Source organism: Amphiura filiformis, chromosome 7 (assembly GCF_039555335.1).
Source record: "Amphiura filiformis chromosome 7, Afil_fr2py, whole genome shotgun sequence".
Classification (NCBI taxonomy): Eukaryota; Metazoa; Echinodermata; class Ophiuroidea; order Amphilepidida; family Amphiuridae; genus Amphiura; species Amphiura filiformis.
This window is the reverse complement of record NC_092634.1, coordinates 45,480,163-45,506,773: the sequence shown is the minus strand read 5'-3', so window position 1 is coordinate 45,506,773 and position 26,611 is coordinate 45,480,163. Positions and strand designations below refer to the sequence as shown.

At 40.4% G+C, this 26,611-nt stretch overlaps 1 protein-coding gene across 2 annotated transcripts in view; it reads left to right on the top strand.

Annotated features, from left to right (window-relative positions):
- Positions 1-26,611, top strand: part of LOC140157233 (uncharacterized) — a 137,825-nt gene that overhangs the window by 27,417 nt on the left and 83,797 nt on the right. For both annotated transcript variants that reach the window (XM_072180357.1, XM_072180355.1), the window contains exon 4: positions 9,008-9,122. The gene's annotated coding sequence lies outside the window, so the exon portion shown is untranslated. The remainder of the gene's footprint in view (positions 1-9,007; positions 9,123-26,611) is intronic.

The window sequence follows — 26,611 nt, the reverse complement described above, 5'->3', positions numbered from 1 at the left end:
CGCACATTGGAATTCACATCAAGGAGAAACCCTTTGAGTGTTATCATTGTCCAAAGTATTTTGCTCACAACTTTAAATCTTAAATATCATACCAAAGAGAAACAGCATCAGTGGGAATATTGTCAGCATTTTACTCACAACCAGGGGCGTAGCAAGAGCATCAGGAGCCCATGGACACACTAGCGTAGCTAGTGGGGGTGGGGTGGGGTGGGGGGGCTCTTCTACCAAAATTCAGCCTGACCATATGGGCCAAAATAGTGTAAAATATACAAAATAGTGTAAAATATTTTCGTGCTACGCGAGCACATTGTAAAGATAAAGCCATTTCCATCTTGATATTGGGCGAAAATAGTGTAAAATAACAAATTTTTGCGTGCTACGCGCGCACGACGTCCCAATAAAGCCTGAGGCAACTGTACTTTTTTTCATCTGTGCCACTCCAATTTTATTTTGCCCCCCCCGACCAAAAAAGCTGGCTACGCCCCTGCATGGACAAGGAGCAGTACGGGCCCTTTTAACTAGGGCGGGATTTACTTTATGGGGGCCCTGGGCCAGGCTAAAATTTGGAGGCCCAAACTCACATGCAGAGGAAGGCATGTGCACTCAAATCAGTGGCCAAGTTTTAATTGGTTCACATATAATATATATGGGGACTAACATATTTTGTTCCGATGTTACTAGGACATTTCTGTGCAAAGCACACGAAAAAATTAAATTTCAGATTATTTTAGCTCCAGATCAACATGAATTTGACTATTTGAATGTGCACAAAGTGTGCAAAATATGCTGTTATTGAGGTTAAAAGAAAGATGTACAGGGCAACTTTGGGCCCCCAAATTTCGAGGGCTCTGGACCTGGGGCCCATCTGGCCCAATGGTAAATCCGGCCTTGATCTACATTATCAAGCCTTATTCGCTTTTGTTTTCGGGGCCCCTGAATCCTCGGGCCCATGAACATGGGGAACTTCATCCACTCTGTCCCCCCACTACGCCCCTGCTAACAAGTATGAAACCACACATTAGAATTCACACCCAAGAGAAATTCTTTCAGTTTGAGTATTGTCAGAAATGTTTTGCTGTCAGAGGTGTCACATCAAAATTCATACCAAGGAGAAACCATTTAAGTGTGAACAGAATATTTTCCAAAGTCATTTTCACACAACGATAGTCTACTAAGGGAGTGTTCAGAAATACTCTGGTGGGGGGGGCTGGAAAACATGTAGGGGGGTCAAAAATTTTAGGAGTTCTGAATAGGGGGTTAAAAAGTTTTGGGTGTATGAAAAATTTTTCACGCGCTGCGCGCGCAAATGTTCCCATATTAATCCAGAACAAAAGTACATTTGATCCAGGGTTAAAAATTGTCATCTATAACTTAATTTTGAGGTTTGTGTCAGTTCTTTCTGGTCAGCTCTTTAAATCACTAAACGCTGCAATATCTTTGCTCTTCTTCAGTGTTGACAATTTTTACAATAATGTTTCATGTAGTACAGATTATTCATTTATTATCACTGATATATACAACTAAATCATGTTGCATTACAATTATAGGCGGAGGAAGCTTGGAGAACGGGTACACATCCTCCCCCTACTTTTTTTTTTTTTTCATGGGGGGACATCCCTAAAATACTTAAAGAAGAAAAAATAAAGCAATAATTGCCATGTGCAACTTTTTTAGCACATTGAAAAGCACCATGTTTTGGGCCCAAATAGGGTAAAATTGCAAAATTTTGCGCTTCGCGATCATGCGAACTGGCCCGTCAATTTAATAGCAAAACACACCATTTCTGCAGTAGTGTAGACAGGGGGCGAAAGGGCCCCTGAGAAAAAATGAAAGAGAAAAGTGCCCCTCTGACAAAAAATGAAAAAGAAAACCTGGAGGGCAAAGAAAAGGAGCAAGGAGATCGACCCTTTTCCATATAAATTCAACCCGATCATGGGCCAAAATAGTGTAAAATACAAAATGTTTGCACGCTGTGTGCGCACATTGTCACAATAAAGGCATTTTCATCCCATCATGGGCGAAGTACAAAATTTTTGCACGTGTTTTGTCCCAATAAAGCCTTTTTTGAAGCTCAAATACATGTGCAGTCTCTCTAAAAAACAAAACCAGTAAACCTATATGTATTTGCAACTGCAATTTATTTTCTCGTCTGTGCCCCCAAAATTTTACTCACCCCCCCGACAAAGAAAACTGGCTACGCCCCTGTATTTTGGGCTAAAATAGTCTTGTTTTTGCGCGCTTCGCCGTAACAAAAAGTCCCAGCAAACATAGGCGTAGATCCCCCAATGTTGACGCTTGTATGTGTGTTTCTGAACAAATTGAGCTCATATTTGGCCATTTTAGCCCCCAAAGTACAAATTTTTGCGCGCTTCGCGCGTATGTAATCCACTTTTACATCAAATTTCATTCGTTTAGCTTCCAAATGGCAAAAATTTTAGCATGCTACTAAAAAACATTCCCACAATTGCACATATTTTATATCAATGACATGCGTACATTCGTACAATTTCATTACACTTGAATACAAATTTTAGTATCATTAATGCCATTTGAATGGTAGTAGAATTGAATTAGTAGAATGGTACATTATGATGGGGGGGTCAAAATAGTTTTGAACGTATATGAGGGGGGGTCAAAAAGTTTTAGGTCTATTAAGAGGGGGGGTCAAAAAAGTTTTGGGTTCACGAAGAGGGGGGGTTAAAAAAATTTTCGACATCAAAAAAAAATTTTCCAGCCCCCCCACCAAAGTATTTCTGAACACTCCCTAAAATCCTATATTAAAACTCGCTCATACTAAACAGATATCCAATCAGTGTGATTTTGACAGAAACATTTTACTTACATTATCCCAGCTAGCCAATATACGTTTTTAGAATGCTAAAAGCACATCACTTAGGTAAAAATGTAAGTGTAGAGTTTTGAATGCATTTTAGTAACATTTTCATGTAAGGGCTCATATTGAAATACCCTACCACGTTTTCACACAGAAAGAAGGCAGGATTCCCCTCGCTAAGAGCGCGCCTCAGGAAAGCTCGGTCATAAAACGGATGGATAATATGCATCAGTTATACACCCTGCCCAGGATTTTAACAAAAGAAGGCTAGCACAGGAAAGCTGCAGGATGGCGCACACCTTCCTGTGTAAGGGAATTTCAATATGAGCCCTAACATTTTCATGTAACATTTTCTTTCATTTTTTATAACGTTAAAAAAATGTATCACTTTAATTCTGAATATGTTTCAATATTACATTTTAAAAGCGTGAAATATGGAGTTTTGTAAGCGGTTTAGTAATGTTTTCATGTAACATATTCAAAACGCCATAACGTTAAAAAATTGTTTGCTTTAAATTGGTTTGGTTTTGTATGACATTTTAAAAACTTTTGTAAACCGTTTTTAAGAAGGTTTTTGTAATCTTTTGGGAACAATAATGTACCGAACGTGGATGTTTGTATAAATACATTTTTTGTTAATTACCGGTATAGTATTGAAAAACTATAATTCTTTAGAACTACTGTAGGAAACAATGCAACGTTATGGCTATATCTGTATTAATATTTTGTAATTGGAGTCCAGACGCAATCTCTGTATAAGTAAAACATGAAGCTGTGTGTTGTAATACGTCAGCCATGACCATTAAATTTACGCCATGAGCTAACGTATGACCCCGACAGCTCCATAGTGGCCTGAGGGAAAATCGGCCACTAATTTGTAAAAACTATCCATGTGTTCAAGGTGGAATATATACGTTACAATGTGTGGCTTTATATTATTTAAAACTCATATGTGACCATCCATCACAACTGAGCCCAGATGTCTCCTGTGCCACTATTGAGATATGCTCCATTGAACTCAAGGGCGGATCCAGGACTGTTTCCCCGGGGTGCTTGAAAAAAATATCGGAAACAAGTAAAAAAATAGGCGCGAAGCGGGCATCGCGGCGCGCTTGCGCGAGGCAGGGGGGTGTCTGATGGGGGAAGTGCCCCCCTGAGAAGTAAGAAACTTTTGAAAAATGAAGACCTAATTGAAGCGATTTGAGGACCATTTTGTCACTATACATGCTATATAGTTAGTTTGAACATGTTGAAAAAGCCGAAAATTTGTGAAATGACGGGGCATGAAGCCTTTCGTAGACAAGTTTCCCCTATTCTTATAGGCCTATATATTGTTTTAAGCATAAATTGGCAAAATTAATGTTGAAAGCAGAAGCGAAAATGGCCACTTGTTTATGCACTACACAGGGGGGTGTGTGAGGGGGGATGTTCCCCCCCTCTGAAGTTGGAAATTTTGCAAAATGAAGACCTACTTGAAGCGATTTGGTGGACCATTTTGGCATTATTAGTGTGTAAACTATTTTAGTTTGAAAAAGCCGACAATTAATTTGTGAATGACGACCCGTCCATGAAGCCTTTCGTCGTCTCACTTTGGTGACAAAATGTGATAGGCCCTGCATATCGGCGGGCCCCGCAGTAATTTTCAAATGCTTTTGGTATGAGGTCCTGCCTTCAAGCAATGCCTAAAATAATTGCAGGCCCATATTATAGGGCCTATACCATGTATACTTCCGATCGACTCGACTCTGCGGTTTTTTAGGCATGAACCTACTCCATTACGTACAATTTAAAATTTTCTCTCCTCCTCTATTCTCTTTTTCTCCTTTTCTTAGCTTTTCCCCCTTTCTCTTCTCTTCTCTTCTGTCATTTTCGTTTTTGGTGGGAGGAGGGCCCGCCCCAAACCGCGCCTGCTGCAAAGTTAATGACCAATACTGCATTTCTGAACTCAATTCACACGATTTGGTGCGTACTTTTTCCTTTCTTTCTCTCTCTCTTTCTTTCTTTTCTCTCTCCCCCGGGTGCTGCAGCCACCAAAGCACCCCCCCTGGATCCAGCTTGATTGAACTTAACAATAAACAATAGGAAACAAAGGATTTATTGACTGTTTTATTGATTTTTCACTACTTAAATGTCAAGTACTATAGACATGATATACATCATTTTAAAGCTAATTTCAAGCAGAATATTTTGATTGAATATCTCAAAAATGATGATTGGCGACTTCAGGGCTCAGTTGTGCTTGATGGTCACATGCATATTTAATGTATGTCTTAAGGGCTGGGGTATGAACATTTGGACAGTATTTATTTTGGGACATTAGAGCACATCAGACATATCGAATTGCATTCTGAATACGAAGAATGTCATTCTGATATCAAATAATTTTGATTTTTTGAAATTAGCAATTTAATACACATTTTATGGCAAATCATTAAAAATTGATATTTTTGATATTTAACAGTATTTGAAGTAAACTTTATAAATCTGATGATTTATACTTAAAGTGTATGTAGGTGGGATGAAAAGCCGACGATCAATTGAAAATTTTGACCTTTCGTATTGAAGATATGGATTTTTTCCCCAAAACACCAAAAATATGAAAGGTCAAAATTTTCAACTGACCGTCGGCTTTTCCTCCCTGCTACATACACTTTAAGAATATATCATTAGATTTAAATAATTTACCGAGGACTGTTATATATCAAAAATTTGAAAAATATCAAATTTTTATAATTTGTCATAAAATTTGAATTATATTGTGATTTTCAAAAATGAAAATTATTTGATATCAGAAAGACATGCTTCAGATTCAAATGCAATTCGATAGGTCTGAGGTGCTCTCATGTCCCACAAAAAATACTGTCGAAATAATAAACGCTCATTTTAGATCCCTTAATTTTACCTTTAGCAAATTATATACAAATATTGGTTACCATGTACAACAAAAAGTTGTTAATAAACTAAATGGATTGACTCTCCATATGCGCTTAAAGGGCCGGTTTCTCAAAACATGGCCAGTGTCCGGGGGGGGCACTCACACACCATTATGTGTTGTCATCCTCAAGCAACCCCTCAGATTCCCAACCCTAAACACAGACCTTCATTGAGCGAAAAATGAACCCTTATCACTAACCATGGAGCAAAATAGGAACCCTTTTCACTGCATGATCAATTAACTAAAAATATACACCCTTTTCACTGATACTATAAAGTAGGCTTAATACTCGGGCTCTCGAATGGGCTTTAATTATGTTTTGCTGTGTATGTAAAATACCAGTTAAAAACAGCTTCCGACAAAACATGAAAATCACTATACGTAACACCAACTTGTAGGCTTAAGTGGCTAAAAAGGCAATATACCCCTTTTTTGAAATACCCTTATCGCGGGCCGTACCACAGGCTGAAAACCATGCCCTTTTCGGCATTCAAGTTTGATTTAAGTGCATTGCCCCCCCCCCCCCCAGGCTAGTGTTCATGCTTCCTAAGCCATTAGGTTTATAAGTATATATACGAATGCTTACAATTTCACATTGTGGAGGAATTGATTTTTGAAGATCATGATAGGAGCCAACTAACTTTGTGCTCATTTTGTAAGAGCTGGTCATAGTGAGTTAAATAAGCTTTCTGTTTCTGAATCCTCGATATTAAGAGTGCAAGGAACTGGAAAATTTGCATATTTAAGCGTTTCTGTACGTTTAAAAAAAATCTTTTTGGAGTGTTTTATTTAAAAAGCACCCCACGAACATGTGCCAAAAATTGCTTCCCCCCTGCCCCGACTGGCCAAAAATTGATTGCTCCCCCTTTCGTCTGACCAAAAAATATTTGCCCCCCAAAAATTCAAACCAGATAGGGCAGGATTAGAGATCTGACCCTGGTTTGACTGCCAAAAGTGTGAAAAAAGTATTTAAGGGGCGAAAATAACCATTAAAATATTGTATTGTGTCATTTCTAGGGTAAAAATGTCTGTAGTTTAGAAGCCACACCATTTAACTTGCACAAGGTGCTGGACATTTCATGCGACATTTACACACAAAATTGCAGTTTTGGACAAAAAATGAGCTTTGCACCATTATATCTTCTGATACACATGTATTTCTGACTTTAGAATTGAATATTTGTTTCTACTTTTAGAAGTCAAACCGGTGTCAGATCTTGAACATTGGGCTATGCAATATAATAAAAAAAATTTGGCAAGCCTGAGTTCCAGTGGCACATACCCCTGTCAAAATGTAATTTAAGTACCCCCAACCCCTTGGGCTTTTCGATTCAATTTATGCATGTATATTGTAGAATAATGTGATCTCCTTTATTAACAACAAATTTGCAGGTCGACCCCAGGGGGGGGGGCACTTCAATATGAAATGGATATAGGTGTACGGCTGACACTTTCACACTAAGGGGCAATCGGTGAGAGCAAAATGTAAAAAATAAGGGGTCAATGGGTGAGAGCATGATTTTTGGCATTCGGTGAGAGCAAAATGTAAAAAATATGGGGTCATTGGGTGAGAACATGACCTTTTTTAAAATGGAATTATTGGGTGAGGGCCGAAACAGCGCCACAGAAAACCTTGAAAATCGAATTTCTAGTTCTAAATGGCTTCAAAATTCTTTGTTTTTAAAAATAAGTAACAAAATCAGTGATAAATGAAAGTTGCTGTTCAAATTGAACTTGTAAGGTTCTTTGGGTGACAGATCAAATGGAAAAATAGGGGGTCTTTGGGTGACAGAGCATGTGTTCGTAAACAAATATGGGGTCTTTGGGTGACAGCGACAATGAAAAAGGGGTCTTAACAGCCCTACATCGTGTTACCTCCAAAGTTGGAGTGCCCCGAAGTCGACAGCGTAAAATTTACATGTATATCAATTCATTTACTGTTAATGTCAGATTCCTCCAACTCTGGTACTGTGTAACTTTTAACCACTTGCACATTTATCAAACTCATACTGTGTTTGCTAATAAGTGCTTAATATTAAAGGTAAAATCTGTTTTTTGTGATCCATAATGTTACAAATGCTATAAATGCTATATAAAAACAGGCACTATCATTCTTACCCATATGCGGTCTGGTGCAGTAAAACTTTTGTTACAATGGATATTTCAACACAAGTGTTGATAAATGATTTTGTGTATAATTTTGTGTAAAAATGTATTCAAATTAAAGTGTAACCTGCTTTTTTTCTTATAATTATTGATGTTGGTAATGTTTTTTTGTATGTTTTGTAAATTAATAAAAATAATTGAAAAAATAAAAAGGAAGGTGTTACTCTGTAATTTACTTACCAGCATTGGTCTTTGTGGTTTTGCAAAAATAATTCAGGGAGGTTTTATTTTGTTAGAATAATGCTTTATGACCAAATTAAAAAAACCAGTGTTGATTAAAGGTGTGTGGACAGATTTGGAAACAAGCTTGGTACCCTTAAGGGGTGGTGCAATAATTATGTGTACCCCCGGGGTGGTGAAAAGGGGGGGGGGGGGGTCAAGCAATTTTTGGCAGGTTGAAAGGGGGGGGGCAAGCAATTTTTGGTACAGATATTTTGGGCACCGTTTCTATATACGGCCTAAAAAGGCGCAGGAAAACATTGGGAACATGTTAAAATATGTAAAATTTCCTGCTCGCTGCACTCGCATTATATGATAAGACAATTTAAGGTTTTAAATTTGAGTTCCCCAAAATCTTTCATGTGTAAGGGGAGGGGGCAAAGATTTTTTGGCACGTAAAAGGGGGCCAAAGGTTTTTGGCACGTTGAAAGGGGAAGCGATTTTTGTAATTTATTGTAATTAGGATTTCACATACTGTATACTGACATGTATATATTGTATAAATCTGACACACAGCACACAACTGCATGTGGTGCAATAGATCGGCAGACGTATAACACACTAGCGTCGACAGGCCCATAATCCCTAAATACCCCAAAAGTCCAGTTTTTTTTACCCAAAAAGTCCCATTTGCGAGCATAGCGAGTGAAAAAAATTGGGGTTTTTTACGCCTTTTTAGCTCAAAATGCATGTTGAATTGGTTATTTTTATAATGGTACCATCTATCGAAGGAAATCCTTTTCATGTTAGATTGTATCTAAAGGTCATGGGGTCATCAATAGTACAACTTGTCTCTCACAAATAACTTCTGTGAAATTAAAAATATTATTTTGTTCTGTTTTTATACCTTTCAGATATTTTGATCCACTGTGGTTGGAAAGACAGGAGCCAGTGAGGATTATGGTCTTGTATCGCTTGATCCACTCAAGGACATATCTTTGCATAGAATTGACTTCTGGTGTGTTTGAGGTACATGTACACACAGTAACTTAATCTACATTGAATGTTGTTGGGTTCTTCTAAAGTCATGTTAATACTTGTTGCAAACAGCAATGGAGCAACAGATGGCAACAAACTTTTGAAACCATTTTCTTGTGCATTTTGCAGACTAGCACATCATTCTTTGTACAAATTGAAAACCCATGTTAACAGACATCTGATTAAATATGTGCGGGCTCGTAGATGCAAAAGTGTGTTTTGCCAGAAAAGCTTGTTAAAAAACGGTGAGCTGAGAAGACATTTGAATAACCACAGGAATATATGGTACCAATGGAATTTCTTCAATATAAAAGAGAAACCATATCAGTGTGAACATTGTCAGAAGTGTTTTACTAGCAAGTCTCATCTGAAAAGACACATAAGAATTCACACCAAAGAGAACCCCTATCCATGTCAATTTTGCCAGAAATGTTTTTCTCAAAGTGCTGACCTTAAGCGACACATGAGAATTCATTACAATGAGAAACCATATCAGTGTGAATATTGTCAGAAGTGTTTTACTCTCAAGTCTAATCTTAAAACACACATCAGAATTCACACAAAAGAGAAACCATATCAATGCGAATATTGTCAGAAGTGTTTTGCTCTCAAAAATCATGTGAAAAGGCACATCAGAATTCACACCAGAATTCACACCAAAGAGAAACCATATCAGTGTGAATATTGTCGGAAATGTTTTGCCCGAAAAGATCATCTTGAAATCCACATTAGAATTCACACGAAAGAGAAACCATATCAGTGTGAATATTGTCAGAAATGTTTTGCTAACAAGTATTTTTTGACAAAACACATCAGAACACACAACAAAGAGAAACCCTTCTTTCAGTGTGGATGTTGTCAGAAATGTTTTGCTAACAAGTATTCTTTGACAAGACACATCAAAACACGCAACAAAGAGAAACCCTTCTTTCAGTGTGGATCTTGTCAAAAATGTTTTTCTCAAAGTAGTGACCTTAAGCGCCATATGAAAATTCATACCAAAGAGAAACCATATCAATGTGAACATTGTCAAAAGTGTTTTTCTCAGAAGCCTCATATGAAAACACACATGAAAATTCACACCAAAGAGAAACTATCAGTGTGAATATTGTCAGAATCTGCCACCTATGAATTCATTCCAAACTATCAGTGTGAATATTGTCAGATGATAGATGAAACACATTAGAATTCACAACAAAGGTAAACCATATCAATGCGTATATTATCAGAAGTATTTCACAGCTTGTATCTTAACACCCATATCAGAACGTATACCAAAGAGAAATCATATCAGTGTGAATATTGTCAGAAGCGTTTTGCTCACCAGCATACACTGAAATCGCACATTGGAATTCACATCAAGGAGAAACCCTTTGAGTGTTATCATTGTCCGAAGTATTTTGCTCACAACTTTAAATCTTAAATCTCATACCAAAGAGAAACAGCATCAGTGGGAATATTGTCAGCATTTTGCTCACAACCAGGGGCGTAGCAAGAGCATCAGGAGCCCATGGACACTGTAGCGTAGCCAGTGGGGGTGGGGTGGGGGGGGGGGTCTCTTCTACCAAAATTCAGCCTATACAAAATAGTGTAAAATTAGAGTCACGCGGTAGCTTGACCAGCAAGTTTTAAAAAAAGCGACTGATAAAGAAGAATAAGAAGATGCACCGCGGGACTATATTTACACGAAACAAAGCGCTATTGTTCTATGATATTTTTCGCTGGGTACAAAATATATCTAAAACCATGCTAAATCTTATTTACTATCCAAAGTGTAATATTTTAATAACTCATTAATTCAAAAGTTACACCAATCATACAGTCAATCCGATTGTTTGATAATAAATAAACATTCTTGCTTTATTTCACGCGGTATTTCATAGCCAAAATTAGTGGAAAATCATAGCTAATCATACTGATATCCACAATCTTTCGTCACTGCTACAGCCATACATGGCTGTCACTGTCGCACTACCTTTTCAGATTCACTTTCAAATATACCCTAGCATTTTCCTGGATACCCTACAGACAAATTCTGGAGCCCATTCGCCAAAAAATCAAGTTTTTCGCAATTCTTTTATTCTTTCCGGACCACAGCATACATTCATATTAATAAATACTCCACTTTCACACGTCGTTATATCGAATTAGTCCCGTGGCGAAGCGGTTAAGGTCCTGGACTTCTAATCCATTTATGAATTTTTGCTCAAGTTGAAACTTCCCACCACTTTTTTTTTCTTAATGTTTTATTAACCAATTTATTGTCATAAATCAAGAATAACACCATCTCGAACATCCATTGCTATTATGATATTATATTTTTTTTCATCAAACAAACATGTTTGATTTTTTATTCACATTTAGGCCTAGGTCTAGGCCTAGGCCTACTTTCACCATCCAGATGCTTTCACCATGCCTGACTATCATGACATCTTCGTCATTTAAAACACATTTATCATTGGCTCTGTTCACAGCTCAATCTGAAATTATATTTGCAATAAATATTATAAATTGTCACAAATTAAAATCACAAACCGCGAAAGATCGCCAACAACTGCCGCTGAATATTGATATCCAACTAGATTTCACCGCAGGGCTATAAAGAACCACAAACCGCGACATTTGGATATCCAACTAGATAGCCCAGCAGGGCTACAAAGAATCACACACCACGAAATATGGATATCCAACAGGCTTAAACTATAAATTAGCTCCCGATAGAGGGCAGGTCCTGATAAGGGAAATTAAAATCACAAACCGCGACGGATCACTGAGATCCGCCGCTAGATAGCCCCGCAGGGCTACAAAGAACCACAAACCGCGAAATTTGCATATCCAACAAGATTGCCCGCAGGCTTATCGATTATAAAGAACCACAAACCGCGAAATATGGATATCCAACAAATTAAGACCACAAACCGCGAAAGATCACCAACAACTGCCGCTCAATATTGATATCCAACTATATTGCCTCGCAGGGCTATAAAGAACCACAAACCGCGAAATTTGGATATCCAACTAGATTGCCCCGCAGGCCTATAAAGAATCACACAGCACGAAGTATGGATATCAACAAGCTTAAACTATAAATTAACTGCCGATAGAGGGCTTGATAAGGGAAATTAAAATCACAAACCGCGAAAAATCGCCGACAAGCTCCGCTTAATAGGGATATCCAACTAGATTGCCTTGCAAAGGGCTACAAAGAACCAAAAACGCGAAATATTGATATCCAACAAATTAAGACCACAAACCGCGATAAAATGAAATGAAGAGCCACAAACCATGAAATTTGGATATGCAACTAGATTGCCCCCACGGCTACAAAGAACCACAAACCACGAAATATGGATATCCAACAAGCTTAAACTATAAATTAGCTCCCGATAGAGGGCAGGCTTGATAAGGGAAATTAAAACTACAAACCACTTAAAGATCGCAGATAACCGCCGCTTACTAGGCATATCCAACTAGGTTGCCCCGCAGGGCTACAAAGAACCACAAACCGCGAAATTTGGATAGCCAAGTAGATTGCCCCGCAGGGCTATAAAGAACCACAAACATTCAAACACGATTATCTTGCCCAGTCGGGGCATTTAGACGCCTCCGTAGTATAGGCTTAAATACATGCGCATTTACCAGTTCCAACTTGGAAGTAAATCGGACTTACTCTCCGTATCTCTCGGGCATTGTCAACATTGGGTGTGTGTTGTTCATATTTACATTTTCTTTACATATTTACGTTGCCTTGAATAATTAAAGTATATTAAAATATATATTGATCATTGTGTACGCCTCAGTCACGCTTGACGAGCAAGTTTTAAAAATAAACGACTGATAAAGTTTTGTTTAATTATTTATTGTCATAAATCAAGAACAGCAACTTCAAACATCTATTTTTCGTTTTATGGAGCACTTTGTAATCTGATGACTTTCCAAGCTTGGAGCTGCTTGGCTACATTCATAAAAAGAAAAGAAATCTACCAAAAAAGCGTTGACAACGTAAAGAAATCAGCAAGTTTTAAAAACCCACCTCGGCTCACTTTTTGAAACTTGGTCCCATTTTGAATACCAACAACAAATCAGTGTTTTTATTTTATTTCAACAGAATACAGCGTTTCCAACAAGATTACAAGCCTACTACACTTCTGGAAATGTTTTAAATTTATATAAATATGATAAAGTTTAAATCAATACCTTTTACAAATGGGACCAAGTTTCAAAAAGTGAGCGAGGTGGGTTTTTTAAACTTGCTGATTTTTTACGTTGTCAACGTTTTTTGGTAGATATTTTCAGCACGTGAGCACATTGTAAAGATAAAGCCATTTCCATCTTGATATTGGGCGAAAATAGTGTAAAATAACAAATTTTTGCACGCTACGCGCGCACGTCGTCCCAATAAAGCCTGAGGCAACTGTACTTTTTTGCATCTGTGCCCCTCCGAATTTTATTTTGCCCCCCGACCAAAAAAGCTGGCTACGCCCCTGCATGGACAAGGAGCAGTACGGGCCCTTTTAACTAGGGCGGGATTCACTTTATGGGGGCCCTGGGCCAGGCCAAAATTTGGAGGCCCAAACTCACATGCAGAGGAAGGCATGTGCACTCAAATCAGTGGCCAAGTTTTAATTGGTTCACATATAATATATATGGGGACTAACATATTTTGTTCCGATGTTACTAGGACATTTCTGTGCAAAGCACACGAAAAAATTAAATTTCAGACTATTTTAGCTCCAGATCAACATGAATTTGACTATTTGAATGTGCACAAAGTGTGCAAAATATGCTGTTATTGAGGTTAAAAGAAAGATGCACAGGGCAACTTTGGGCCCCCAAATTCCGAGGGCCCTGGACCTGGGCCCATCTGGCCCAATGGTAAATCCAGCCTTGATCTACATTATCAAGCCTTATTCGCTTTTGTGCTCGGGGCCCCTGAATCCTCGGGCCCATGAACTTCATGTGGAACTTCATCCACTCTGTCCCCCGCCACGCCCCTGCTAACAAGTATGAAATCACACATTAGAATTCACACCCAAGAAAAATTCTTTCAGTTTGAGTATTGTCAGAAATGTTTTGCTGTCAGGTGTCACATCAAAATTCATACCAAGGAGAAACCATATAAGTGTGAACAGAATATTTTCCAAAGTCATTTTCACACAACGATAGTCTAAAATCCTATATTAAAACTCGATCATACTAAACAGATATCCAATCAGTGTGATTTTGACAGAAACGTTTTACTTACAATATCCCAGCTAGCCAATATACGTTTTTAGAATGCTAAAAAACATATCACTTTGGTAAAAATGTAAGTGTGGAGTTTTGAATGCATTTTAGTAACATTTTCATGTAAGGGCTCATATTGAAATACCCTACCACGTTTTCACACAGAAAGAAGGCAGGATTCCCCTCGCTAAGAGCGCGCCTCAGGAAAGCTCGGTCATAAAAGCGGATGGATTATATGCATCAGTGATACACCCTGCCCAGGATTTTAACAAAAGAAGGCTAGCACAGGAAAGCTGCAGGATGGCGCACACCTTCCTGTGTAAGGGAATTTCAATATGAGCCCTAACATTTTCAGGTAACATTTTCTTTCATTTTTTTATAACGTTAAAAAAAATGTATCACTTTGGTTACGAATATGTTTCAATATTACATTTTAAAAACGTGAAATATGGAGTTTTGTAAGCGTTTTAGTAATGTTTTCATGTAACATATTCAAAACGCCATAACGTTAAAAAAATTGTTTGCTTTAAATTGGTTTGGTTTTGTATGACATTTTAAAAACATTTGTAAACCGTTTTTAAGAAGGTTTTTGTAATCTTTTGGGAACAATAATGTGCCGAACATGGATGTTTGTATAAATACATTTTTTGTTAATTACCGGTATAGTATTGAAAAACAGTTTAACAATAATTCTTTAGAACTACTGTAGCAAACAATGCAACGTTATGGCTATATCTGTATTAATATTTTGTAATTGGAGTCCAGACGCAATCTCTGTGGAAGTAAAACATGAAGCTGTGTGTTGTGATACGTCACACACCGACATCGCCTGGCTAATAATTATTTGGTGCAGCAGAGACATTAAAATGAATACACGGGATCCATACACGTGAATTGCTATGCACGATTTTGATATCAGACGAAAATCTTCGGATACTGGGTTACAAAATGATGAATATCTCCCGTAAATGAATTTTCTCAAGAAACCAGATGTGGTCTCATACACTTGAAAATACGTGTTGAACAGATATTATAGTCGTTAGCGTGCGCTTTGAAAATTGGCCGTGCGCTTTGAAGTCAAAATTTGACCAAAACTCTCAATTTTATATTGCGTTGGTCCTATATGGACTACAGCGCGCAGCAGGCTATAGCGGCACTCACTCAAGTGGAGAGAGTATAACCATTGACCGCAATGTCGTATACAAGCTTGCTCACAGAGCGAGAAATCAATTACCCGTCTATACAGTAGCCTTAGTCAAGTCACTTCGCTAATAATATGCATCTCATAAGGTCCGAATAAAATGGTCATAGGTGGCTGTGGATTCAACCTACCATGGCGATTTCTACTATGAAGATATCGGGGTGATGTCACTGTGCGTCAGCCATGACCATTAAATTTACGCCATGAGCTAACGTATGACCCCAACAGCTCCATAGTGGCCTGAGGGAAAATCGGCCACTAATTTGTAAAAACTATCCATGTGTTCAAGGTGGAATATATACTCATGTTACAATGTGTGGCTTTATATTATTTAAAACTCATATGTGACCATCCATCACAACTGAGCCCAGATGTCTCCTGATGTGCCACTATTGAGATATGCTCCATTGAACTCAAGGGCGGATCCAGGACTGTTTCCCCGGGGTGCTTGAAAAAAATATCGTAAACAAGTGAAAAAATAGGCGCGAAGCGGGCATCGCGGCGCGCTTGCGCGAGGCAGGGGGGTGTCTGATGGGGGAAGTGCCCCCCTGAGAAGTAAGAAACTTTTGAAAAATGAAGACCTAATTGAAGCGATTTGAGGACCATTTTGTCACTATACATGCTATATAGTGTATAAAATGTTAGTTTGAACATGTTGAAAAAGCCGAAAATTTGTGAAATGACGGGGCATGAAGCCTTTCGTAGACAAGTTTCCCCTATTCTTATAGGCCTATATATTGTTTTAAGCATATTGGCAAAATTAATGTTGAAAGCAGAAGCGAAAATGGCCACTTGTTTATGCACTACACAGGGGTGTGTGTGAGGGGGGATGTTCCCCCCTCTGAAGTTGGAAATTTTGCAAAATGAAGACCTACTTGAAGCGATTTGGTGGACCATTTTGGCATTATTAGTGTGTAAACTATTTTAGTTTGAAAAAGCCGACAATTAATTTGTGAATGACGACCCATCCATGAAGCCTTTCGTCGTCTCACTTTGGTGACAAAATGTGATATCCCCTGCATATCGGCGGGCTCCGCAGTAATTTTCAAATGCTTTTGGTATGAGGTCCCGCCTTCAAGCAATGCCTAAAATAATTGCAGGCCCATATTATAGGGCCTATACCATGTATACTTCCGATCGACTCGACTCTGCGGTTTTTTAGGCATGAACCTACTCAATTACGTACAATTTAAAATTTTCTCTCCTCCTTCTCTATTCTCTTTTTCTCCTTTTCTTAGCTTTTCCCCCTTTCTCTTCTCTTCTCTTCTGTCATTTTCATTTTTGGTGGGAGGAGGGCCCGCCCCAAACCGCGCCTGCTGCAAAGTTAATAACCAATACGGTCCAGGGTGTTGGAAGGGGGCAGCGTCCCCTTGCCTAGAGAAATTTTGCATTTCTGAACTCAATTCACACGATTTGGTGCGTACTTTTTCCTTTCTTTCTCTCTCTCTTTCTTTCTTTTCTCTCTCTCCTTATAGAAGAATATTTTGATTGAATATCTCAAAAATGATGATTGGCGACTTCAGGGCTCAATTGTGCTTGATGGTCACATGCATATTTAATGTATGTCTTAAGGGCTGGGGTATGAACATTTGGACAGTATTTATTTTGGGACAGAGCACATCAGACATATCGAATTGCATTCTGAAATGAAGAATGTCATTCTGATATCAAATAATTTTGATTTTTTGAAATTCGCAATTTAATACACATTTTATGAAAAAAAAAAAAAAATTGATATTTTTGATATTTAACAGTATTTGAAGTAAACTTTATAAATCTGATGATTTATACTTAAAGTGTATGTAGGTGGGATGAAAAGCCGACGATCAATTGAAAATTTTGACCTTTCGTATTGAAGATATGGATTTTTTTCCCAAAACACCAAAAATATGAAAGGTCAAAATTTTCAACTGACCATCGGCTTTTCCTCCCTGCTACATACACTTTAAGAATATATCATTAGATTTAAATAATTTACTTCGAGGACTGTTATATATCAAAAATTTGAAAAATATCAAATTTTTATAATTTGTCATAAAATTTGAATTATATTGTGATTTTCAAAAAAATGAAAATTATTTGATATCAGAAAGACATGCTTCAGATTCAGAATGCAATTCGATAGGTCTGAGGTGCTCTCATGTCCCACAAAAATACTGTCGAAACGCATAATAAACGCTCATTTTAGATCCCTTAATTTTACCTTTAGCAAATTATATACAAATATTGGTTACCATGTACAACAAAAAGTTGTTAATAAACTAAATGGATTGACTCTCCATATGACGCAAAGGGCCGGTTTCTCAAAACATGGCCAGTGTCCGGGGGCACTCACACACCATTATGTGTTGTCATCCTCAAGCAACCCCTCAGATTCCCAACCCTAAACACAGACCTTCATTGAGTGAAAAAATGAACCCTTATCACTAACCATGGAGCAAAATAGGAACCCTTTTCACTGCATGATCAATTAACTAAAAATATACACCCTTTTCACTGATACTATAAAGTAGGCTTAATACTCGGGCTCTCGAATGGGCTTTAATTATGTTTTGCTGTGTATGTAAAATACCAGTTAAAAACAGCTTCCGACAAAACATGAAAATCACTATACGTAACACCAACTTGTAGGCTTAAGTGGCTAAAAAGGCTATATACCCCTTTTTTGAAATACCCTTTTCGGCATTCAAGTTTGATTTGAGTGCATTGCCCCCCCAGGCTAGTGTTCATGCTTCCTAAGCCATTAGGTTTATAAGTATATATGGTCGAATCCAACGAAAAGTGTACACGGCATGTTCAGGGCCATAACTTAAAAGTATTAATCAATTGGCATTCATTTTTGTATTGTGTTTATTCGCCTTGATCATACGCTTCGCGCCATACATAATAAGACCCCCTTCTGTGAAAAACAGAGACACAGAGACCCCAAAACATGCTATTTTTACCCATTTTTTCAAAATATTTCTTAAAGTATTTTTAAAAACGTCTAAATCAGTTATGAAAAGAAGTCATTGGATTGAATCTAAATTGATTTCCTGAAAGGCGTGTATTCAAAGATTGCCTGTTCAATTTTTCACATATTTGTACATAATTATGAATTTTTGTGATCATTTTTTGAGTGGTATTTTTTACATTACCTACTGAATACAATTTTTCATAGCACTAGATATATCTTTAAAAATGGAAATCACTAATAAATGCATAATTGATACAAGCTTTGATATGTCCAATACTGAAATGCATTGCATTCGGGCATCTTTATTATTGTGTTTAACTGCCAGAAATTCTAAATGGCACAAAGGTAGGTTTGGTAAAAAATATGCATTACCTCCGAATACATGTTAAAAGCTGTGTCATTTCCACAAAGTGAGAGAATAGTAAACAATAGTTAAGCAATAGGTGCATGGTAATACACTCTTTATTTCTACCAAGTTCCAATAGCCTGCGTTTAAATCTTTCTGAGATGTCACCAATAAAAGCAAGTATTCGTAGGTAAATTTCGGTAACCGAATGTTACCTCTACGAATACAATTTGACATCATGACAGTATTGTGAAACACCGCCATTCATGCCAATGCCCATATTGGTACATAACGAAGGCCTGTATGTTTGCTATCAAATCATATGTCAATGAAAGTTGCGAATTCACATACATGCCCACCATGCAAAACTGAATACGGCTTAATTGTTGAAAAATATGTACTGAAATAGAGCGACGGTCTGCTCATTTGAAAGAAAAATCAGATTCAAAGAAGATTAGAAGGGGTAAATACTTGGATTTGTCAACTGTCATGTGTGCTTCATTTTAAATGTTTACCGACCTTCTGGTGTCTGAGTAATTTGTGTCCAAATTGATTTATTCGAAGGTAACTTTTGACGTTTTCGCTAAGGTTACCTACGAATACCATGGAAAAAACGACTGTTCTCATTGTCTCATGATCTAGACAACATAATGATGGACCCTGGTATAAAGCTAATTGTAGTTGCCCTCAAACGAAAGGCCACAAGACGTAACTGACTCCAAGATGGACTTCACAAGTCTGCAATAACGGTTTTAAGCGAGTTGTGTGCAATTAAGCAAATTAAAGTCACTTCAACCGCTGTGAACCGACATTATTAATACATGATAGGGTCTAAAGTATCAATAAACGCACATAAAGAAAATGATACATTCAAAGTGCTTTATAAAATGAAGTTTTGATTGGGATATCCACCAAAAGTCTAATTCTTACCTACAAATACTGAAATGTTACTTACGAATACAGCATAATACATGACATGTGTAATGAAGTGTCGCTACCAATGGAAATTAATTGTCAAAACTTTAAGCGGTACCCCAGGACACTATTATTACCCATATACGGGTTCATTCAAATATTATTTATTATGTAAAATTGCTGATTAACTTTATCAAAATGAAGTGTTCAAAATCTTGTTAAAAGCATCAAAAAATGTTTGATCTAAGGTAATAGCATTTATTCATTTGGACGTACCATCTGAAAGAGATCTAAAAACTACCATACTCATACATAGAACTACCCACCTTCAATGTTGATACAAATACAAATTGCATTAATCTACCGATTATGCGAAACACAAAAACCCTCTCACACAGAGATTTTTCTGACCTGTCCCTAAGACCGACCTATCGGCGCCCTTTGAGTTTATCGCATGCGTGTAACGATCCCTGTTCAAAATTTTTGTCACCGCCCAAGAAAGACGTGTTGCTTATGAGCTCCGACGATCGTGCTTGTTGGTGAACGATTTTGTGTACTAAAAACAGCCGTGTATTGCAATCGGAAGGATAGCAGTTATAGCGGAGAGTGTTAAGTATCATGGGGAACTTTTAAACTCATTAAACTATCGGGATGTGTCCTTTAGTCGAATTTTTTCGATTCCCGCGATCGCCCAAAACATGGCGGTCGCTAATCTAAGGATACGCCCTTTGTTACCGTGTGATTGCCTAGCTTTTCGGAAGGCATTGCTAGAGCGTCCGCTGTATAGTTTAATCACACAATTTATTCTATATATGATATCCGTAACTTGTTATACTCATATAGCGTTTTCCCTGTTGTTCTTGGCAGTTGTTAGAATTAGACTAGTGACAACATACCAGAGACGTACAGTAGGTGAAAGTTGTGTGATGGTGGATTGCTACTATCAGTGAAGCTATATCGAAGTCAAGTGACGGGTTTTTATAGTCATATTTTATAGAGATATATTCTATATAATCTCTATTTTGTGCCGCTTTCTCTGTGTAGATTGAATAAAATTTAATCGAAATCTAATTACCATAATAAAGATTATACCATCTTGCTAGTACTTTGAAGTGACCTGTATCCTCTATATATTATATAACTGGTCTTGTTTATATATAGTGTTTGATTTCGCGGGGAGGACACCATATTATGTCTTCCCGTCGATGTGCTAAGTGCCCATCACGGTTCCTGGCTGGGACCCTCATTTACTTTGTTATGTTCATCGTGAGTGTTCGCGTTCCGCCAGATGTACCATATGTATAGGGATTTCAGAGGAGCAGTTTGACGCTTTGGAGCGAGGTCAGCAGTTGGGAATTAGACCATCCAAGCAGAGACCTTCAAAAGGTGGTAAGTCGGGTAAGTTAGTTGGAGAAACGAGCGTGATAGCAAGGAGGCCCGCCACCGCTTAAGTTAGGCGGCAAGGGGGCTACCGATGCTAGGGCTCCTGCCCTTTTCTCTGGTTCAGGTTCCCCCGGGAATCCTGAATTGGGGTCTAAAGGCTCAGACACGAGTAGGGGTGCGACTGTAGTGCCACAGAAAATGTCAGAGTTGGGACCAGCAGTTAGTACAGGTGCGCAAGTGCCGGGGAACACAGCTGGTCTCGATACAATGAACCCAGTTATTAGTACAGGGGAAACCCCAGGAAAGTGCAGGGTTCATCGAACTTACTCATGAGTACAGGGTCACCCCGGAAAGTGGTTGGTTCCAAAGATCTACCCATTAGTACAGGGGTGAATAACCCCCGGAAAATAGGAGGATCTGATACTGGTTCTCTCGCTAGTAAACAGTATGTTCTGTTGAACACGGGGGCCAGGATCTAGTGTTGCCACGAGTAAGGGAGCGATCCCGAAAGTGACAAGGGACCCACTAGGCTTAGTTCGGAGTACAGGGGAAACCTCTCGAAAAGAAACGGAGCCAGTGGTAGACCCAATTTCTAGTAACGGGGGTCCCCGTGAGCGAGACTAGATCAGTAATGAAAGGATCGGTAGATGCGGAAGGTGCTACCTCGAGCCTATCATTGGCACCCCCGTTACATGCAACCCGGGATATCCAGGGTAGCGTGGACATGGGCGGAGCCCCCTGATAAGTTATTATCATCAGGTATTGATCCGACTGCTCAAGTTACTCATGAGCGGTCTCAAGAGGATGTTCATCCTTTTGATAGTCGATCACCTAGGGTCATGCTTGATGGGTCGAATTATTCAATGATGAATAACTCCCCAAGTACACTACATCAAGTGTTCAATCAAGAAGCGCTGACCTCGGATTCTCCCAATACGGTCGATAATCCTCGAGGTTATACTAGTGTTTATCAATCAACTAGTCAGCAGGGACCCAGCGGTCATTCAACTTTCCCGCAAGGTCGAGAGTTGCCAACCGCGGCTAACTTCGCGCCCAATCCCAACTTGTATACTACTGTACCACAGACCGGACAGTGGCAACAAGCATGGGGGTGCCAGGAGTTGGTATACCCGTTAATCAAGGGAATTTCCCCAATGCTGGGCCGTGGATGAATCCGGCAGCAATGTGGGGATGTGTTCCTCCTTGGTTTAACCCGCAGGGGTTCGGACTTGGACAGACTCAAGTTCAGAATACTCGGGGTACTTCGGGTAGGGAACGTAGAGCACCTAGGTCGGTACCAGTGCGACAGCAGCCGAGTAGGCGGTCGACACCGGTAACGGTAACTAGCGAGCCCACGTTCCCAGTGACACCTAATGCATCGCAAGGTGCAGGCGTGTCCTCCCCTTCAGTTGGCGTTATGCCGGGTCTCCTATCAGGTTACACTGAGGGATCGACCATGACAAACACTTCTGAAACACAGGAGTATGAATCACAGATCGGTGTTGGGTCGGATTCAGATACCAGTGAGGGTGAGGAAGACTCTGGCGAGGAGGGATCGTCACATGAGATGACGTCATTTCCTCCGGCCCGTACTGAGGGCGCAAGTGAGTCAACGTCTAGTGGGGTAGATTCTATACCACCCGGTTTTCCGAAGGAGCCCCCGGACCCGTTACGCCGTCTAGCTCGTAACTTAGACTTGACGTATGGTCCTGAGGTAACCGAGGAGACACCAAGCGTCCTTCTAGGAGGCTTGGGGGTAGGTAGTGGACTACACACATTATCTGGTGTCACTCTTCCTGCCGAAATACTTGGCTATTGGCAGGCTCTTGATAAGAAAGGAGATCATCGTGGATCCTTGTCTTATAGAGGGCGACCCTACGGGAAAACGTTCCGTGTGTCTGAGAAGGACTATAACGGAATGTTCCGGTGCCCAGGTATAGAAGGGGACGTTGCTAAGTTCTTACCTCACCAAGTGAATAAGAACCACCCACAATCGTTCTCCCCATATTGGGAGGAACAATTAAAGTCGGTGGATAATTCTCTCAGAGTATCTACCAGACTTTCAGCCTTTTCTTCTTTGTTGACCTCGAGTGTAGGTCATCAAGTGAAGGAGCTGTGTGGGGAGGATTCCGATCTTTATCGGGATTGTGAGCTAGCGGCAAAGCTTTCCTCTACTATCATGGAGGAATCTATGCTACTGACTCGCAGAGCAGTCCTACTTAGGCGGGAGAACCCTTGTGCCTCGTTGAATCTCGTTTTCAACAAAGACTTGTCAGAAAAGTTGAAAGAGACTCCGGTGGCACAAGCCTCACTCTTTGGTGATGGGTTTTGTTCAGTGGTTGATACACTCGCAACTAAACTCACCCAAGAGAGAGCTCTGCAGGAAAAGACTTCGTCTTTAACCAAGAAAGGCAAGTCTAGGAAGAGGAGGTCAAGAGGTCATGCCAAAGTCAAGGTGACCGGACAAGCCTCTTCCAATGTGACGCCACAAGCTCAAGCACCTGCCGCCCGCCTCTTCCGCCCCTCGGGGTAAGAAGAGAGCAGGCACAGGAGCGGGCGGCAATCCTCCAAGAGCAAAATACGCTCGCGGGGAAAGTCGTCTCGTACCTGAGGGCACGGCGGCCGCGTGTTCACCTTTACTGGTGAACCCTCCACCAGGGGTTTCCCCACAGGTGGCGGCCGCTCACAGACATACGCACGGGCAGGGGAAACCATCAGCCCGGGCTCATGGGTGCTTGGGGTAGTGAGCAGGGGTTATCAGTTAGAGTTTACCACAACCCTCCGTCGCAGAACCTGCAGAGGGAGACAAGATTACCAGCCTCTCTAGTTCAGGGGCAGGTACTGCTCCCCGAAGTTTCAAATCTACTTCAGAAAAATGCCATAGTCCCAGTCTTCCCCCCCCCTTTCAAGGGGGGTTTTGGTCGAGCTTCTTTCTGGCTCCCAAAAAGACTGGAGACTGGCGTCCCATCCTGAATCTCAAACCATTGAACAAATATATCAAACCACGAAGATTCAGGATGGAGACTCTGGCAACTGTTCTGACATGTCCAATCAAAGATTGTTGGGCAACGTCAATAGATTTGAAAGATGCGTACCTTCATGTACCCATCCACCCGAACGACCAGAAATGGCTCAAGTTCAGGGTGAAAGACCAGACATACATGTTTCGATGTCTTCCATTCGGTCTTTCCACAGCCCCACGGGTCTTTACTCGTATAGTAAAGACAGTGGCGGCTTATCTCAGACTAAAGGGCGTCAATTCTGTGCGTTTACCTCGACGACTGGCTGATATACAGTCGGTCGCTGGTAGAGGCTCTGCACCATATAAAAATGGTTCAAGAGACCGTGACGAGTTTGGGTTTTGTGATAAATGTGAAGAAATCAAACTTCGTCCCGACACAGATCCCCAGTTTCTGGGGCCCGTCTGCACTTATCGGAGGGCCTGGCCAGGCCCTCTCCGGAGAGAATTATGAACATAATACAATGCGTCAAGATTCTCAGTGCAGAAAGTCACGCTCCAGCCACTGCTTGGCTAAGAGTGTTAGGACTCATGGCCAGTCTAGTAGACCTGGTGCCGAATTGTCGTATGCATATGAGACCAATTCAGCTGTACCTACTGGCGTTTTACAGACCCAGTTGCCACTCAGTTTACAGGATGGTTCCAATGTCGGAACTGATCCGCGACAAACTCAAGTGGTGGTCCACGACGGCCAACCTGAACATAGGGGTCAGATTTCCTGCCCCCTCCTCAGCTTACCATCACGACGGACTGGCGTCGAAGATGGGCTGGGGGGTCATATTCAGGATCAGACGGCTTCGGGCCTGTGGTCCCCAACGGAAGCCAAGTCTCACATCAACTTGTTAGAACTCTGGGCGGTAGAAAGAACGATCCAGGCGTTCGAAGATCAGATGATGGGTTGCGAGTTCAGAGTGCAGTCGGACAATTCGACGGTGGTAGCATACATCAACAAACAAGGAGGTACAAAATCTCCCCTGTTGTGCATGCACACTCTTCGCTTGTTGAAGAAGTGTCACCATCGAGGAATTCACTCAAGGCTATCCACATAGCCGGGTCACAAACATTCTAGCGGACGACCTCTCTCGAGGTCGAGGTGCGGGCCCGACAGAATGGGCACTGTCTCCTCAGGTGGTCCAAACCATCTTCCGAGTAATGTTTTATCCGACAGTGGATCTGTTTGCATCAGCAAGCAACCACCAACTACCAGTATATTGCTCCAGGATGCGAGATCCAAGAGCACTGGCGGTAGACGCACTACACTTGAACTGGAGAGGAATGACGGCCACGCTTTTCCTCCAATTTCGCTGCTACAGAGAGTAATACAGAAAATAGCCAGCGAAGATTGCAACATAATACTCATAGCACCCTTTTGGCCAAGGCATCTATGGTTTCGGCCCATGGTGAACCTTCTCATAGGTACACCTCGGTTTCTTCCACAGTTACCAGACCTCCTGAGACAGCAGGATCTGGAGACAGTGGTGCCGACCATTCAGCTGGGTCATCTGAGGTTAACTGCATGGCCGTTATCAGGCAACGCTGCGAGGAGAGCGGCTTTTCACAAAAAGCTGCTAACCTCATCGCCCACGGTAGAAAAGACTCAACACTCGGAATCTATTCTGGACGTCTGGGTCGATACTACAAGTGGTGCGAAAAGACAAATTGCTCTCCTGCCAGAGCAACTCAGTCTCAGATAGCCGACTTCCTCACGGAAGTGTTCGACTCTGGCTTACAGGTAGCCACAGTTAGCAACTATAAATCGGCTATCGCAGCGATCCATAGGGGATTTGAGGACGGATCAACTCTATATAAGAATGACTACATCCGTCTTCTCCTCAATGGCATGTACAATTCTCGCCCCCTAAACGTAGAATCGTTCCTGCATGGAATCTAAGCAAAGTTTTGGAGCTTCTCAAAGGAGCACCATATGAACCGATGAAATCTGCCACGTTACGAGAGATCACTCTCAAAACGGTCTTTTTGGTAGCGCTAGCAACCGGCCGCCGTAGGTCGGAATTGCAAGCTTTATCGTTCAAAACTCTTGTTTTTTCACGCAATGGCGTCTCTATGACCTTTAAAGTAGGTTTCATAGCTAAAAATGAACGCCAGACGTTTCAACACGGGTCCATCTTGCTTCCGAGGATTGGCACTAAGTCATCCGTGCGAGAAGATAGACTATGGTGCCCTGTGCGGGCTATCGAACACTATATTTATAGGACCAGTAATATTAGGGGATCGACTGACCAACTTTTTATAACCCATGCTAAACCTAACAAGGCAGCTTGAAACAGACACTAGCACGATGGTTGGTTTCGCTCATAGTAGATGCTAAAGCGTTCGAAGGAACATGTGCCCCTGCGGCACATTCTACTAGAGCAGTTTCAGGCTCGTGGGCATTTCAGAAAGGGGTCACTCTGAGCGAGATTTGCGAAACTAT